The sequence below is a fragment of the Aristolochia californica genome, unplaced genomic scaffold (genome assembly GCF_029961685.1).
Source record: "Aristolochia californica isolate CCGP_79_NKW_82.1479 unplaced genomic scaffold, dmAriCali1.0.hap1 SCAF_13, whole genome shotgun sequence".
NCBI lineage: Eukaryota > Viridiplantae > Streptophyta > Magnoliopsida > Piperales > Aristolochiaceae > Aristolochia > Aristolochia californica.
The window spans coordinates 21,716,976-21,732,861 of record NW_027181804.1 but is presented as its reverse complement, the minus strand read 5'-3'; the positions used below and the strand labels follow the sequence as shown (position 1 = coordinate 21,732,861).

At 41.5% G+C, this 15,886-nt stretch overlaps 1 pseudogene; it reads left to right on the top strand.

Moving 5' to 3' along the window:
* Positions 1–4,983: 4,983 nt before the first annotated feature.
* On the top strand, positions 4,984–6,620 carry LOC137947697 (uncharacterized; annotated as a pseudogene).
* The last annotated feature ends 9,266 nt before the right edge of the window (positions 6,621–15,886 follow it).

Below are 15,886 nucleotides of genomic sequence, written 5' to 3'. Positions count from 1 at the left end.
ATAGTATTTTCGTCTTCCTTGCAATGCCAGTGCAACAATACAAGTGAGAAGTTGTTGTCTTTGAATCTCTCTTCCCGACAGATGAAATTTAAACTCAGCAGAGAGAGGATTAAAAACAGCAAGCTAGATGTGAGATAAGCCAAGAAATCAGTAGCGTTTATAATCCTCGGCAACGATCTAGTAGAGACAAAAATAAGCCAGTGAAGTAGAAGTAATCTTCCAGATTAACAGCAGATAACACGACGATAATCAAGTAGGCCGATAGAACAGAGTCAGGCAGCAGAAATAATATTGTTGGATGTTGGCTGGAAATCGATAGCATTGAAAAGATCATGGAGAGCAGTCATATCCCTGAAAGATGCTAGTTAGCAAATGGCACAAAACTTCCGAAAACAGCAATGGGTTGTGACTAGAATCTTCCGAAAATAGAAGATCTGGCATATTACCTCAGTGGAATTGTTATGCATGCAATAATATTATTATTTTAATTATTTTTATTTAATATAAATTATTTTATTTCAGTTAAAGAATGAATAGGCCACAGGGGCATTTTTAGATTATTTTATTTATAGGGGTGCTTTTGTAATATTTTATCTTAAGCCTTGTAATGGTGAACCCTATTTAAGGGGTAAGAGTCATGAGAAAGTTAAGCATTGATTTAGGTTAAACAAGGGTTTTGAGTTCTCCTCAATGAGCTCAGGGGTGTGTGTTCTCCTTAACGAACCTAGGGTTTTCAAGCTTCCCTTTGGCTTCATCTTCGTCTTTTTCTTCTTCCTCACGAATCCATGTGTCAGAACTGGGACCAAAACAACTGGTATCAGAGCGGGAACATAATGAGCCATTCTATATCCCAAGAAAAATGGATTGCCATGCGCAAAGATTTGGAAGAACTAGGTGCATGGTGTATTCGCAATGAATTGGAAAGAATACGTGAATGGCGTGCTGCTTCCATTAAAAAAATTTATGCAAGGAAGCGACTTGCTGCCGTAGAAAGGGTCATACGACCTCAAATCTCTGAGCACAACAAATGCACAGAAGGAGAGGCAGCAGATGCTATCTCGGACGGGTAGCAAGGCCAAGCTTTAGAAAATTTAAATATTTCCATGCAGGGAAATCTTAAGCCGAATAGTGGGGACCAAGATTTTGGGAAATCAGGTAGAGACATCGTCGGTAATGGACGATTTGGGTGCGACCCCAAATCCGATTCTGGGAATCATGAAAATCTCCTAGAAGGACCTTGGAAAGTCAAAATCGGAGGGGTATTATGCCAGAACCTCGTTGGTAATGGCTGATTTGGTTGTGACCTCAAATTCGAAGTCGGAGTCTGCTGTAAAGGAACCAAGAGGCATGTTCGTCGTCCCACCTCAAGGTTCTAAGGACCAGCCCTATTCTAAATCTCGGCAACGATGTTTGGCAGTTCACCATAAAAAAAAAAAAGTGAGACCATGATTTGCTGCTATTCACCACTAGAAACTGAGGAGGAGGCTCTGTCGGCGCTGTCGGAAACAACTCTGATTGGATTTGACTTTCGGCCACCACCTCTCATTCTCAATCCACCTCTCGACAAAACAGAGGGAACCCAATTGCCAAATTTTTGGGGTAAGTATCGGCAACTGCAATTTTGCATTCAATCTTTCATGAGAAAATTCGTACGGTTGTGTAATGAAGTGTCTACAATACAAGATAAAATTTTTTTAGGGATTCCAGGCAGAGACAAAAAAATTGAATGGATGTTGTTTTAGTTTTCTATTCCCATGAACTACAGCGTGTCTCAAAAAAAATATTCTGAGGGGCTTTATTTTTTTGTTGATGAGCACAGTCCCTGTGCATATGTTCATTGTCAAATAATTGACAATGTGGGGTTTAGTTTTCTGGATCCCATGTATGCTGCTCGGCCACAAAGTTCAAATTCGAATTTTTGGCCTGGTGCGTTTCTATTCCGGGAGGTAGAAAAATAGAACCATTTTGACATAACAAATGATCATGATTTTAGGGGCTTGATCTCTCATGAAAAATTTGAAGAACTCTATTCTAATCTATGGAAGCAAGATTTTTTTCCTGTAAAAGAAGTGCTTACACATTCTGGCTTGAGAGTTGATGAACTATATGTTGTAGAGCTGATAGGTGGTGCAACTCGGGTGCCTAAGTTGTAGGCTAAACTTCAAAAATCAGAGTGGGTTGATGTTCCACTTAAAAAATTTACTATGGAGAATTTAACCAGTACTACACTAGACATATCACTTGAAGCAAGTCCTGACAATAGTACAAATGTTGGCAATGAAAACCTGAGCACAATATCTGTTGTAGATAGTTCCACTAATCCTATCCTAGAGCCACTTATAGTTGGTAATGCAACCTCAATCCAGACAATGGAATGGAGGGTGGAAGAACTACAAAAGGATAAGTTGCAGAGCTGGGCTTTATCAACAATCCAAGATTAGGATGGGGTAACAAATAGTTCCTTATCCAAGCAACATCAAGGCATGATACCAATGGTAGCTACACTTGTAGCTGCTGGGGTTGTGACAGATCCCACTTCAAAAAATTGGTCTGAGGTGTAGCTGCTTGTGATGCTTGTGAGGTTCCCTTTGTTGTTGCTACTTGAAATTCATCACGCTATTGATAATTCAGAACTTTAGGTGCAGCAGCAACCAATAAAAAATGTCCTTGGTGGCCTTACATTGGGCTACAAGTCTGTCATAATTCCAATTTTTGCCATTGCAGTAGCCATCTACGTAGGTTTCAGTCTTGCTGCCATATATGGACTTTTTGTGGCAGTTTTGGGAATGCTTAGCACAATTACAACCAGGCTTGCACTTGACACCTATGGATTCAAGGGGGAGGAAGATCATGTAAGCTTGCATGGTTGACGTGCTTGGCCATGGTGGGTACCCTGCAGCAGCAACCAAAGTGATGGAGGATTACACTGGCCGGACTGGTTGCTGGCCCAGCATATCATCCACGGTTTTTACTACTGCCTACAAACTAGTGATGCACATACCATCAATTCTGGATCAATTTACTGTAATGGGTTTACTCACAGCTAGTGCCAATCTGGGTGCATTACATCAAGGGAAATTCTTGCAGGCATACATCAAGAGAGATTTTAACTACCCCCATTCACTCTGCTTTTTAGAAGCTGAGGTTCTCACTGAAATTTGTGCACAACTGTTGATGGCTTACTTGCATGAATATGAATGTGAGGCTCATGTTGTTGTTCTCTATTATGGGACAAACAATACAGGAAGTGGAAAACAGATGCAAATGATTTCAGGCCAACTATTCTCAGTACTAATTGAACATGATCTAGGTCCAAGCTTGGGAGTTGCTCGTGTCCTAGGAAATGGACTTATTTACACTGAATTAGTCAACGCCTTAACCAGTATTGTTGCAGATGTGTGTGGATTTCACAAGGATATGCAGAGTGATCCGAGGGCAGTAGTTTATGCCAAGAAAAGAGATAGTACACTGACAGAACTTGGGCGGACAGCAAGTCAATATATTTAAGTCCTCCATTTTTTTTTCAATTTTCGCATTAGTGGGTTCATTCACATGGCTTTCCGAAGATTATGGTGGAACGTCTTGTTGGCCAGTCATGGTCTTGCCAGAATGGAGCAGGTGATAGTTCAAACTATTGTTTGGTTGCTTAACCTTATGGTGGTCTGGTACCGCAAGTAATGATGCCATAGTGTTAAAAAAAAGTGCTTCTCTAGTAGGAGGCTCCAGTTTTGTCGTCCAGAGGCTGACACAGATACTGCAGTTGATACTTGAGGAGATGTCGACAAGGGCAAGCAGACCCTACCTTCGAGCTTGAGGACAAGCTCTTTCTCCAAGGGGGTGAAGTTATGCACGCAATAATATTATTATTTTAATTATTTTTCTTTAATTTACTTTATTTTATTTTAGTTAAAGAATTAGTAGGCCACAAGGGCATTTTTGGAATATGTTATTTATAGGGGTATTTTTGTAATATTTTATCTTAAGCCTTGTAATGGTGAACCCTATTTAAGGGGTAAAAGTAACGAGAAAGTTAAGCATTGATTTAGGTTAAACAAGGGTTTTGAGTTCTCCTCAATGAGCTCAGGGGTGTGCGTTCTCCTTAACGAACATAGGTTTTCAAACTTCCCTTGGGCTTGATCTTTGTCTTTTTCTTCTTCCTCATTACAAATCCACGTGTCGGATCCGGGACCATAACAGGAACCAGTAGAGTGACATCGACTTTGGACAACAATAGAACAGGGACACAGCAGTGTTGAACTAGTAATCATCATAAACTATGAATTATTTTATTTCTAGAAGTTTGATCCAATTGGATTAAGCTCACAGGATCTGTATCTGTTAATCTAAGATAGTTGTAAACACATGATCTATATGATAGTTGTAAATGCGTGATATGTAATATAGCTATAAACACGTGATTTTTTGTATGCATATAGGTCCTTCGATTCAATTGAATCAGGAATCCAAAAAAAATATCTTTCTCTTGTTTATTAGAGCAGGCACTCTGCCTTGTCTCTGCTAATTTCGTTCCCTGGTTCGGCTAGGAGGTTGAGCGATTTTAGTTTTTTCTTCTCTCAGAAATTTTGCTAAGTTATTCTTCATCATTCGTTGAGCTTTTCCTCATTGTTCGTTGCTCACCATTGTTTGTCGTTGTTTGTCACTATTTGCCGCCATTCGTAGTCATTCATCGTCCATCAATCTTCCAATCTTTTTTTCTCTCCCTTTGCTTGGAATCAAGAGGCAAGAAGAAAATCTGATTTATAGCACCGTGCTCCCCTGAATTAAATCAGCACATTTTTCTAGACTCAGACAAGCCAAAAAAATCCAAGTCGAACTGAACGGATTTGTGCCATGCTGAAACCAACTGAGCCGAGCCACACCAGTTTTTTTTCCAAGTCAACTCGGACCCTGGTTTTCTATTGTCAAGCACTGCTAGGGGTAAATTATTTTTTTGCCCTCCTTTTCTTATTGTTTCCCATCGTCATGGTGAACGATCAAGCTTCAAATGAAGATGCTATAAATCCATATTTTATTCACCATTTTGGTCATCCTAGAATGGTTCTTGTTTCCAAACCTCTCAATGGGGATAATTATTCGACTTGGTGTAGAGCCATGATGATTTCTTTGAATGAGAAATCCAAGTTAGGGTTCATAGATGGAAACACCATAATGTTGTCTACCACAGCCAAACCAGACAAGTATGCTTCAAGGAGAAAATGCAATGATATGATCCTCACTTGGATTCTCAATTCACTCACACTAGACCTTGCAGACAACATCATTGTTGTGACCACTGCCTGGGAGGTATGGGAACACCTTTGGAATCAATTTTCTCAAAGCAATGTCCCTCATATTTTTCAGATATAGAGGGGTATTGCTTGTCTTGCTCAAGATCAAATGATTCTTGCGGCTTATTACACAAAAATTAAAAGATTATGGGATGAACTAGGATCCTATAACTGCATTGTTTGCTCTTGTGGAACAGACTATAAGAGACGTAGATTGATGCAATTTTTCATGGGACTCAATGAGTCTTATAGTGCAATCCGGGGGAAAATTCTATTGATGAATCCACCACCTAATGTTGGCAAAGCCTACTCTTCCATTGTCCAAGAAGAGAAGTAGTGAAGCCTGGAGGTTGCATGTGAAATGACGAAGAACTCAGCCATGGTTATCCAGAGGACCGAACTAGTGACTCTAGCTATTCAACATGGATGTGGTTCTTCTCGTTCCAACCCTTCTAATAAAAAAACCATTGCACTACTCTTATGGTGATCATGACCACCATGTTCGAGAAACATGCTAGAAGTTGAATGGGTACCCATGAGAATACCCTAAACATGCATTAAACAGGCCTAATCAAGGAGGTACCCATTTCAAACACCACAAAAGTTATCAGTCTTCCATCAACAATGTCAAGGAGGGTCCAACAATGCAAGAAGTGTCATTGGTTAAAATGGGCTCGCTAATTTGCAAATCCAACAAATCTTATCTATCATGTAAGAAAAAGGGACAACACAATCCAACAATCCTAAAGTTAATGTTGGTACCAATTCTTCAATTTTGTTAAAAATATTGTTGTGACTCCATTAATTAATTATCAATAGTGGAGCAACAAACCATATTTCTTCATCTCCAACTTCATTAGTCAACAACAGTAACAACACCCTTTTACCACCAGTTACTATGCCAAGTTGAGAACAGGCTCCGATTAATTCCATTAGGGATTTACCTTTGAATTCCGTTGTTACTTTAAAAAATGTGCTTCGTGTGCCATCTTTTAAGGTGGATTTAATGTCTGTGAGTCAAGTTACCAAATATCTCAATTGTTTGGTAACCTTTTATCCTCACTGGTATATTTTGTAGGATGTGATGACGAAGAGCACAATTGGTTTGGGTGAACAACGAGACAAACTTTATTACATGGTTGCATTAGCATCAGAGAAGCCAAAATCTCAAACTCCATCTACAACAACCACTTCATGTCATTCATCCAGCCTTCAGGTTACCACTTCCACTGTTTTGTGGTATCACCGATTAGGGCATTTGTCTTCCTCTAGATTATTTTTTATGGCAAGATATTTGTTAAAATTCCCTTTTCAATCTAATAGTGCTTGTGATGTTTGTGCATTTGCAAAACAAAGTTGACTTCCATTTTTTATTAGTTCAATTTCGTCTGTTAGTCCTTTTGAATTAATTCATTGTGATATTTGGGGTCCTTATAAAATTATCTCCCTCTCTGACGAAATATTTTTTGACTATTGTGGATGATTATTCTAAATTCATATAGGTATTTTTTATGCAATCAAAAGCGAGACACACCATCTTCTTGTTAAATTTTTCTCATTTGTAAAAACACAATTCCATGTTTCAATAGAAAACAATCGGGTTGATAGTGGTGGAGAATTCTTCTCGATGCGAGAATTTTTTAAACAAAAAGGGACCATTTATCAACATTCTTGTGTCTATACTCCCAACAAAATGGGGTTGTAGAGCACAAGCAGCGCCATATTCTTGAGTCAGCTCGAGCTTTTCGTTTTTAAGCCCACCATCCTTTACATTTTTGTTCAGAATGTGTTTCAAATGTTATTCATATAATTAATCATCTACCCACACCACTTCTTTCTAGCCAATCTCGTTTTAAACGACTTTATGGCAAACTTCCTTCCTATTTTCATCTTCGATTTTTTGGGTGTCTTGCATATGCTACTGATGTGCACTTCTCCTATGAATTTGCCCATTGAGCCAAATGTTGTATTTTCCTTGGCTATCTAGAGGGTCTGAAAGCCTATAAGCTATATGATCTTGCCACTCATCAAATGTTTACTCATCGTGATGTTGTTTTTCATGAAACTATTTTTCCTTATGAGTCAATTCCATCCACTTTCTCAAATTCAGCCCTAATGATTCTTCATTTTGTATCTAATCCTTCTCCTCTAGTCCAACAATTGTTACCACCGACTTCAGTTTCTCCTCAACCATCATTTGCTAGTCCTGCTCTCGAACCAATTTTGTGTCAATCTCAATGACCTCATAACCCTCCCATGGCTTTACATGACTAAACCAAGTGATGTCGCACAACCATTTGTCGCCTTTGTCATCAAGTCCACAAAAAGGTATGCGCTATCCTCTTAGCAATTTTGTCTCTTATCATCGTTACTCACCACATGATTTCTGCTTTACTACTGCTATCAGTCATGATATTAAGCCAACATCTTATATCGAAGCAGCTTCACATTCCCATTGGCAAGAAGCAATGCAATCTGAATTGGTTGTTTTAGATGCCAACCATACTTGGTCTCTCACTTCTCTTCCCCTTGGTAAGAAGCCTATTGGATGTCGCTAGGTTTATAAGATCAAACGGCACTCAGATGGTACTATTGAGTGTTTCAAAGCTCATTTGGTTGTGAAAGGTTACACACAACTGGAAGGTATAGATTACCATGATACTTTTTCGCCCACTGCTACAATGATTATTTTTTATTGTTTATTGACTCTAGAAACTGATCAAAATTAGTCTCTTCACCAACTAGAATCCAACAATCCTTTTCTTCATGGTGATCTCCATGAAGAAATTTATATGTCTCCACCTCCTGGTGTTATGGTCTTGGGTCATGAATCGAGTAACACGACATGGGAATTGTGAATCCAGCACTGGTACTGAGTTGCTGGACTCAGTAAGGAGGGTTAAATATCCATTCTTTGACTAATCTTCCACCCATGATCAGTCTCCCTTTTTATGAACCCACTCTTGTGCTAAATTTATAGCTAGAATGGAAATAATTTACATGGAGAGATAATGGAAGAAGAACCTTTTTCTTGCTCACGAAAATCAGACGTAAATTCACCCCTGATTTAGTTGCTGCTCGTGCTAGGATTGAAGTCCTAGCTTATGTGTAGCCCTTGGCTTATCTTGGTAGATGTTGATGCTAGGTTTCAGTGATGCTTCCAAGCTAGGAAGGGATGCACCAGATCTTCACGTGGAAGAACCAGAAAATCCTTCCTTTTTCTGCTCGTCAAGAGGGTTAGAACCCTTGCTGATTGTTGACGCTAAGGAGGGAAGACCCTCTCTTTGGGCTCGGAAAAGGGGCAGGAAGCTCCTCTTCCTATTATGGATGATGAAGGATGAAGATGGACGAATTTGGATGAGGATGGAGGGTGAAGGATAGGTTGGATTTTTGGAATAAACCCTAAACTCGAGATCAAGAAGTGATCTCAGCCTGTTTACACTAGGTTATTCTAAAATCTCAAAGTTTACCTATTTCATTCATTCTCTTCCTTTAAATAGATCACATCATGGATTTTTAGGGTTAGGGTTACAATAATTCCCATAATGCCCCTACATATAAAAGTATTTAGAAATAACTCCTACTTAAAACAATATGAGAAATAAATCCTACTCATAGTAATATAAGAAATAAATCCTATTGAGTGAGTTGTTGTTGCCTCCTTCATTGTGTGACTCGGTGTGCTATTGAGTCCACTACATCTGCCTCCCCCTAGAGAAAGAGCTTGTCCTCAAGCTCAAAAGCTGGGTAGACTTGTTTGAAGATGTCCACACGTTCCCATGTTGCTGCGTCGGGATCAGTGTCCGTTCACAGAATTAGAATTTCCCAATGGTCATTGGTCAGCCAAGCGCGTAACACCGCAGTAGGGATAAGAATAACCTCGCCATTATCAACCGGTAATAGGAATGGAGTGGATGTAGGCTGCGGCCCGGAATGTGGCTTCAAAAGAGAAACATGAAACACATCATGAAGTTTTGCCGTGTCCGATAATTGGAGCTGATAGGCGACTGGTCCCATGAGTCGAAGAATGGGAAACGGCCAAAACAATCTAGGAGAGAGCTTATGTCGTGGAGGTCCCGCAAGAGACTTCTAACAGTAGGGCTGGAGTCGTAGCCACACATAATCCCCAACCTCGAAAGACACCTCACGGTGGCCTTTATCATAGACATTCTTCATCCAAACTTGGGCACGTCGTAGCCGTTCTGTGATATTTTGTAGCAGCAGATCCCGGTACATGAGTGCCTGATCAATCGCGTCCACGTTGGTGGACCCCGGGTTGTACGAGAGAAGGCGAGGTGGATCCCGACCATATATAACCCGGAAAGGAGTAGATTGCAAGGCAGAGTGGAACGAAGTGTTGTAACAGTATTCGGCCTACGGAAGCCATTGAACCCATTGTCGAGGACGATCACCCACCAAGCACCGTAGATACATCTCTATGGTGCGGTTCACCACCTCTGTCTACCCGTCTATCTGGGATGATAGGCTGAGGAGAACTTCAATTTAGTCCCACTCAAGCAAAAAAGTTCCAGCCAAAAGGTGCTCATAAAAATTGCATCTCGGTCACTCACAATGGATTATGGAATGCCATGTACGTGGACTATCTGCTCCAGGAAAGTTTGAGCAACCCGTGTTGCTATATAAGGATGAGCCAGCGGTATAAAATATCAGTACTTGGAGAATCTATCAACCACCACAAAAAGTATGGATTTGCCAGAGGATAGGGGTAGACCTTCCACAAAATCCATCAAAATGTTGGCCCAAACCTGCGTAGGAAGGGCCAGAGGCTAGAGAAGATCGGCTGGACTCAAGTGCTCTGCTTTGTTGTGATGGCAGACCTGATAGTCGCCCACATAAGTCGCAATAGAGGGCTTCATGGCTTGCCAGTAAAAATCAGCTCGAATTCTGTGCAAGGTCTTCTGTATCCCCTCATGTGTACTGTCATGGTAGGCCGAGAGAATAGCTGGAATCAACTTAGACTCAAGTAGAAGGAAAAGCCACTGCTTGTAATAAATAAGTGAATCCTAGATGGACTACTTCGAAGTCATTGTCCCTTCCAAAATCTTCTAATGCAGTTCTAGCAGTGCAGGGTCGGTGGCATGTGCATCTCTCACCAAGTCCAGGATTAGAAATCTCGGTTGGCTGATCAAATAGACCGACTATTGATCCTCAAAACACCGCGACAAGGTGTCTGCCACCTTATTCAATCTCCTCACACGATATTCCACTGCGAAGTCAAACCCCAACAACTTACTGATCCAGTGCTGCTGTGGCAACGTCGTCAAACGTTGTTCTAGTAGAAATTTAAGACTATAGTGATCCGTGCATATGAGAAAAGCTCGACCCCATAGATAAGGCCTCCAATGTTGAACCCATACAATTCGCTCTCATAGGCTGCCAGTTTGTGATGGTGGACTGCCAGCTGTCTGCTAATATACACAATAGGATGGCCCAGCTGCTGTAAAATGGCCCCAATGCCCACGCCCGAAGCGTCGCACTCTACCATGAACAATTCGTCAAAGTTGGGAAGCTGTAATACTGGTGTGATGCGAGAGCAAGTTTGAGTGCCTCAAATGACTTGGTGGCCTCCTCATTCCAAATAAAGGAATTTTTCTTGAGCAGACTGGTCAATGGTGCTGCCACCGGCCCATAGTTCTGAATAAATTTGCGGTAGTAGCCCGCAAGACCCAAAAAACTGTAATGCGGAACAAGATTGTGGCTGGGGCCACTCATGAATAACTCGGATCTTCTCGGGATCCGTCGTAACCCCCTCATGTGAGATAATGTGTCCCAGATAAGCCACATCTGAAGCCGTAAAGAACACTTGGAATATTTTAAATAGAGCTGATGTGCTCGTAACAAATAGAAAACAATCCTCAAGTGTCCCATGTGCTCCTCAACCGACTTGCTATATATAAGAATATCATCGAAAAACACAAGAAAAAATTTTCGAAGATAGGGGCTAAATACCTCGTTCATCAAACCTTGAAAAGTGGAGGGTGCATTGGATAACTCGAATGACAGAACGACCAAATCAAAGTGGCCATGATGTGTGCAGAATGTTGTCTTCTCAATATCAAAGGGGTGCATCCGGACACTTGGAATGTTTTAAATAGAGCTGATGGTATCCCAAATGGAGGTCGCGTTTAGTGAATAACCACGACCCATGTAACTCATCCAGGAGCTCATCCACTAACGGAATCGAAAACTTGTCTTTCAGTGTTTGCACGTTCAACTCCCGATAATCCACGCAGAATCTCCATGTCCCATCATGTTTCTTCACAAGTAAGATGGGTGAAGAGAACGGAGAGCGACAGGGATGAATAAGACCCTGTTTCAACATCTCCTGGCACTGACACTCTATCTCGTCCTTCTGAAGGTGTGGGTAATGGTTCGGTCGCACGACCACATCCTCAGACCCTGGTTTCAGACAAATCTTGTGGTCACAGTGCCTCAGGGGAGGCAATCCCGAAGGCTCCTGGAAGAGGTCAGAGAACTCCTCAACTAGACCATCACTAGTACTGTCAGGTTGTTCCTGTGTCTACAAAGTGTGCATGCGGTGGGCCCTATCCACTTGAAAGCCTTGTAAGAGCACCCGACTCCCGGCCAAGTCAAAGCTCATGATTAAAGCCAGAAAGTCCCATAGAATGGGATCCAACGTTTGTAACCATTTAATGCCTAAATCCATATCAAAACCCGCCAGGGGAATAACAAAAAATTCAGCATTAAACGAAGTAGAGCCAATGGAAAAAGTTACTGCCTTACTAATCCCATAGCTAGGGACCTTCTCACCATTGGCCACTGAGATAGTGGCTATCGGATGAGGGTGTATTTGGAGCTGGAGGTGTTGTGCGGTAGTCAAACTCAAAAAATTGTGTACTCCCTGTTGGAATTATTGTTTGGATCGATCGGGCCAGTCCTTGTATAAGATCCATGTAGATGCTTTCCTATAAGGTTCGAGCCTTTTAGTGCAATGGTTTCAACATGGTATCAGGGCAGGTTGGTCCCGAGTTCGAGTCCCGCTCCCACCAAATTTGTCCAAGGTATTTTATATGAATTTGTCCCGGGTTTTTTCAGTGAGTTTCTCCACGGGTTTTCCCGTGCGGGGGAGTGTTGGAATATTTGTTTGTATCAACCGGGCCAGTCCTTGTATAAGATCCGTGTAGATGCTTTCCTAACAGTTTAGTAGAAATTCTCGATCAATGACATGAGCTCAGACTTGCATTGTATTAGGCGATTTTTGCCCAGTAATAGCATGCAAGGATATCTCAGGTGGTTCCTCCTCAATAATATCTTCTAGCTCCTCTGGATCCTCTGAATCCACCACCTCGAGCCAAAACAATCGTTTACATTGGTGCCCCACCTGATACTACTCATCGCAGTTATAACATAAATTTTTGGACCGCCGTTCTGCCATCTCCGCACTTGTTAATTTTTTGATAAATTTTTGTAGGGAATTACCAGGGCGGGAATCTGCTACCCGAATCGTAGTCGGAGTGTGTCTGGAGGATGGTGCTGCTGGAGATGCTCCTTGAGATGAAGTATAGCGATGCCCTTGCCACGTGGAGGAAGTGTTCCTCTCACCCGACCAACCCGGCTTATGTTGCTGCAACTGTTGTCATTGTTCCATTGCTCGGGCCATATTCACTGCATGATCTAAATCCGTAGGCATAAGGAGTTCCACCTCTAGACACTCATTGAGACCTGTTATGAATAGGGAGACCTGTTGGTCAACCAATACCCTCTCACCAGCACGAGCCAACTTTTCCTGGAACAATTTTATATTGTTCCACAGAACCAGTTTGTCACAATAGGACTAACTCCCCCAAGGGGTTGCTATTGGTGGGAGGGCCAAATCTAACTATGCATAGGTTTTTAAATTCTCCCCAATTCATCCCTGGTCTCTCTTTTTCTACTTGAGTAACCCATATTGCACCTTATCCCATTCAGTAGTCCCTTGGTTTAAAAAAAATTTCACATCTATGCAACCAAATTAAGGGATCAACTGAACCATTGAAAGAGGGAAACTCTAACTTGGTGTACCTTGGAATTGTGCCTCCATGCTGGGTCCTTGGATAGCAGTGCGCCCAGACCACTACTCCCCTCTCTGTGATATGGTTGATCAACCTCTCTCGCCTCTGGGCTCTGATGTCTCTCTGCCCTTAGCTCAGTTAGCAAGCTGATGACTTGGCTCATCTCTTCTTCCAAACCACAAACCTTCCCCAATACTGGTTGTGTTGTTACAAGGCTATCTTCTATCTTTTGTATCCTGATTTGGATTTCTTCATTGTAGAGAGTATCCCCCATGTTACCCTGCTCTGATACCACGTTGTTATAGTCCCGGGTTATGGATTGAGTAACACGGTGTGGGATTTGTGAATCCAGCACTGGTACTGAGTTGCTGGACTCGGTTAGGAGGGTTAAAGATCCCTTCTTTGACTAATCTACCACCCGTAATCAGTCTCCCTTTTTATGAACCCAATCTTGTGCTAAAGTTATAGCTAGAATGGAAATAATTCACGTGGAGAGATAATGGAAGAAGTACCTTTTCTTGCTCATGTAAATCAGGGTTTCACCCCTGATTTGGTTGCTGCTCATGCTAGGATTGAAGTCCAAGCTTATGTGTAGCCCTTGGCTCACCTTGGTAGACGTTGATGCTAGGTTTCAGTGATGCTTCCAAGCTAGGAAGGGATGCACCAGATCTTCACGTGGAAGAACCAGAAAATCCTTCCATTCTCTGCTCGTCAAGAGGGTTAGAACCCTTGCTGATTGTTGACGCTGAATAGGAGGGAAGACCCTCTCTTTGGGCTCGGAAAAGGGGCAGGAAGATCCTCTTCCTATTATGAATGATGAAGGATGAAGATGGATGAATTTGGATGAGGATGGAGGGTGAAGGATCGGTTGGATTTTTGGAGTAAACCCTAAACTCGAGATCAAGAGGTGATCTCAGCCTGTTTACACTAGGTTATTCTAAAATCTCAAAGCTTACATATTTCATTCATTCTCTTCCTTTAAATAGATCACGTCATGGATTTTTAGGGTTAGGGTTACAATAATTCCCATAATGCCCCTACATGTAAAAGTAATTAGAAATAACTCCTACTTAAAACAATATAAGAAATAAATCCTACTCAAAGTAATATAAGAAATAAATCCTATTGAGTGAGTTGTTGTTGCCTCCTTCGTTGTGTGACTCGGTGTGCTATTGAGTCCACAACACCTAGTCTTCAACGACAGGGGAAGAATCTCATATGTCACCTTCACAAGTCGTTATATGGCCTAAAGTAAGCTTCTCGGCAATGGTTGTCCAAGTTCTCTACAACTATCTAAGCTGCTGGATTTGTTCAATCCAAAGCAGATTACTCATTATTCTCATGTCGGAAAAGCAAATCTTTTACAACTTTATTGATATATGTTGATGACATCCTTATTATGGGTAATGATGTCAATGCTATATTAGCTCTCAAGAAATTTTTGCATAGTCATTTTTCGGATCAAAGATTTGGGTAATTTGAAGTATTTTTTGGGCATTGAAGTTTCTTGGTAAAAAAAAAGGGATTTCCATTTCACAATGAAAATATACTTTGAAAATTTTAAAAGATGGTGGATTTTTTTGTGCTAAACTTGCTAAATTTCCCATGGAGCAAAACATAAAGCTTTCGGATTTAGGCGAATTGGTTAAAGATCCATCACAATATAAATGACTTCTTGGACACCTAATTTATTTGACTATTACTCGGCTGAATATCACATATTTGGTCCATGTGTTAAGTAGATTAATGCATGCACCACGCAAACCACACATGGAAGATGTGTTACGGTCCCGAATCTAACACAAGGAATCGTAACGGTCCCGGATATGACACAAGGATTTGTAACGGTCCCAGGAATCGTAACGGTCCCAGATCTGACACAAGGATTCATAACGGTCCCGGATCTGCCACATGTTATTGTAGGGAGACCACGTGGAATCGTAGGGAGACAAGACGAAGATCAAGCCAAAGGGAAGTTTTTATGGACTCCATTGCATCTAGAGTCATTGCTAGACGCAGAACTTAGGTGGGGTCACTTTCAAATAAGGATAAGGGTTGGGTCAAATGTAATTTTTAGTTATGTGTTGTGCTCGTCATGGTGGTTAGAGTCAAGCTTTGGGAAATGGTTAGGGTGGTTAGTGTCAGGCTTTGGGAAATGGTGGTTAGCGTCAGACTATAGGAAGAGTATGGTTGGGGAAATGAATGGACGTCATGGGAAGAGAATAGCTTGATAAATGAGTGGACATCATGGGAAAATGTGGGGCTTGGGCAATGTAACGTCATGGTCCTTCTTGTTATAAGAAGGAAAGAAGTCTGAATGTAATCAAGCTTTGATCAATAGAATTAGTACAAGGTCAGATTCTCCCTTTCTAGCCGAGGTCCAGGGTGAGCTTCCCTTCACAAGCTTAGTTATTCATCCCTTTGTATTACAACTATTGGTCGATCAAAGAATCCCAAGTTTCCTTCAATGTCACACGTCAACTTGGAAAGTAGGAGAGATCGTTGGGTGACTTGATCTATGGCGAGGGAACCTAACATCGGGGTATCAGATAGGACCACTGTCGG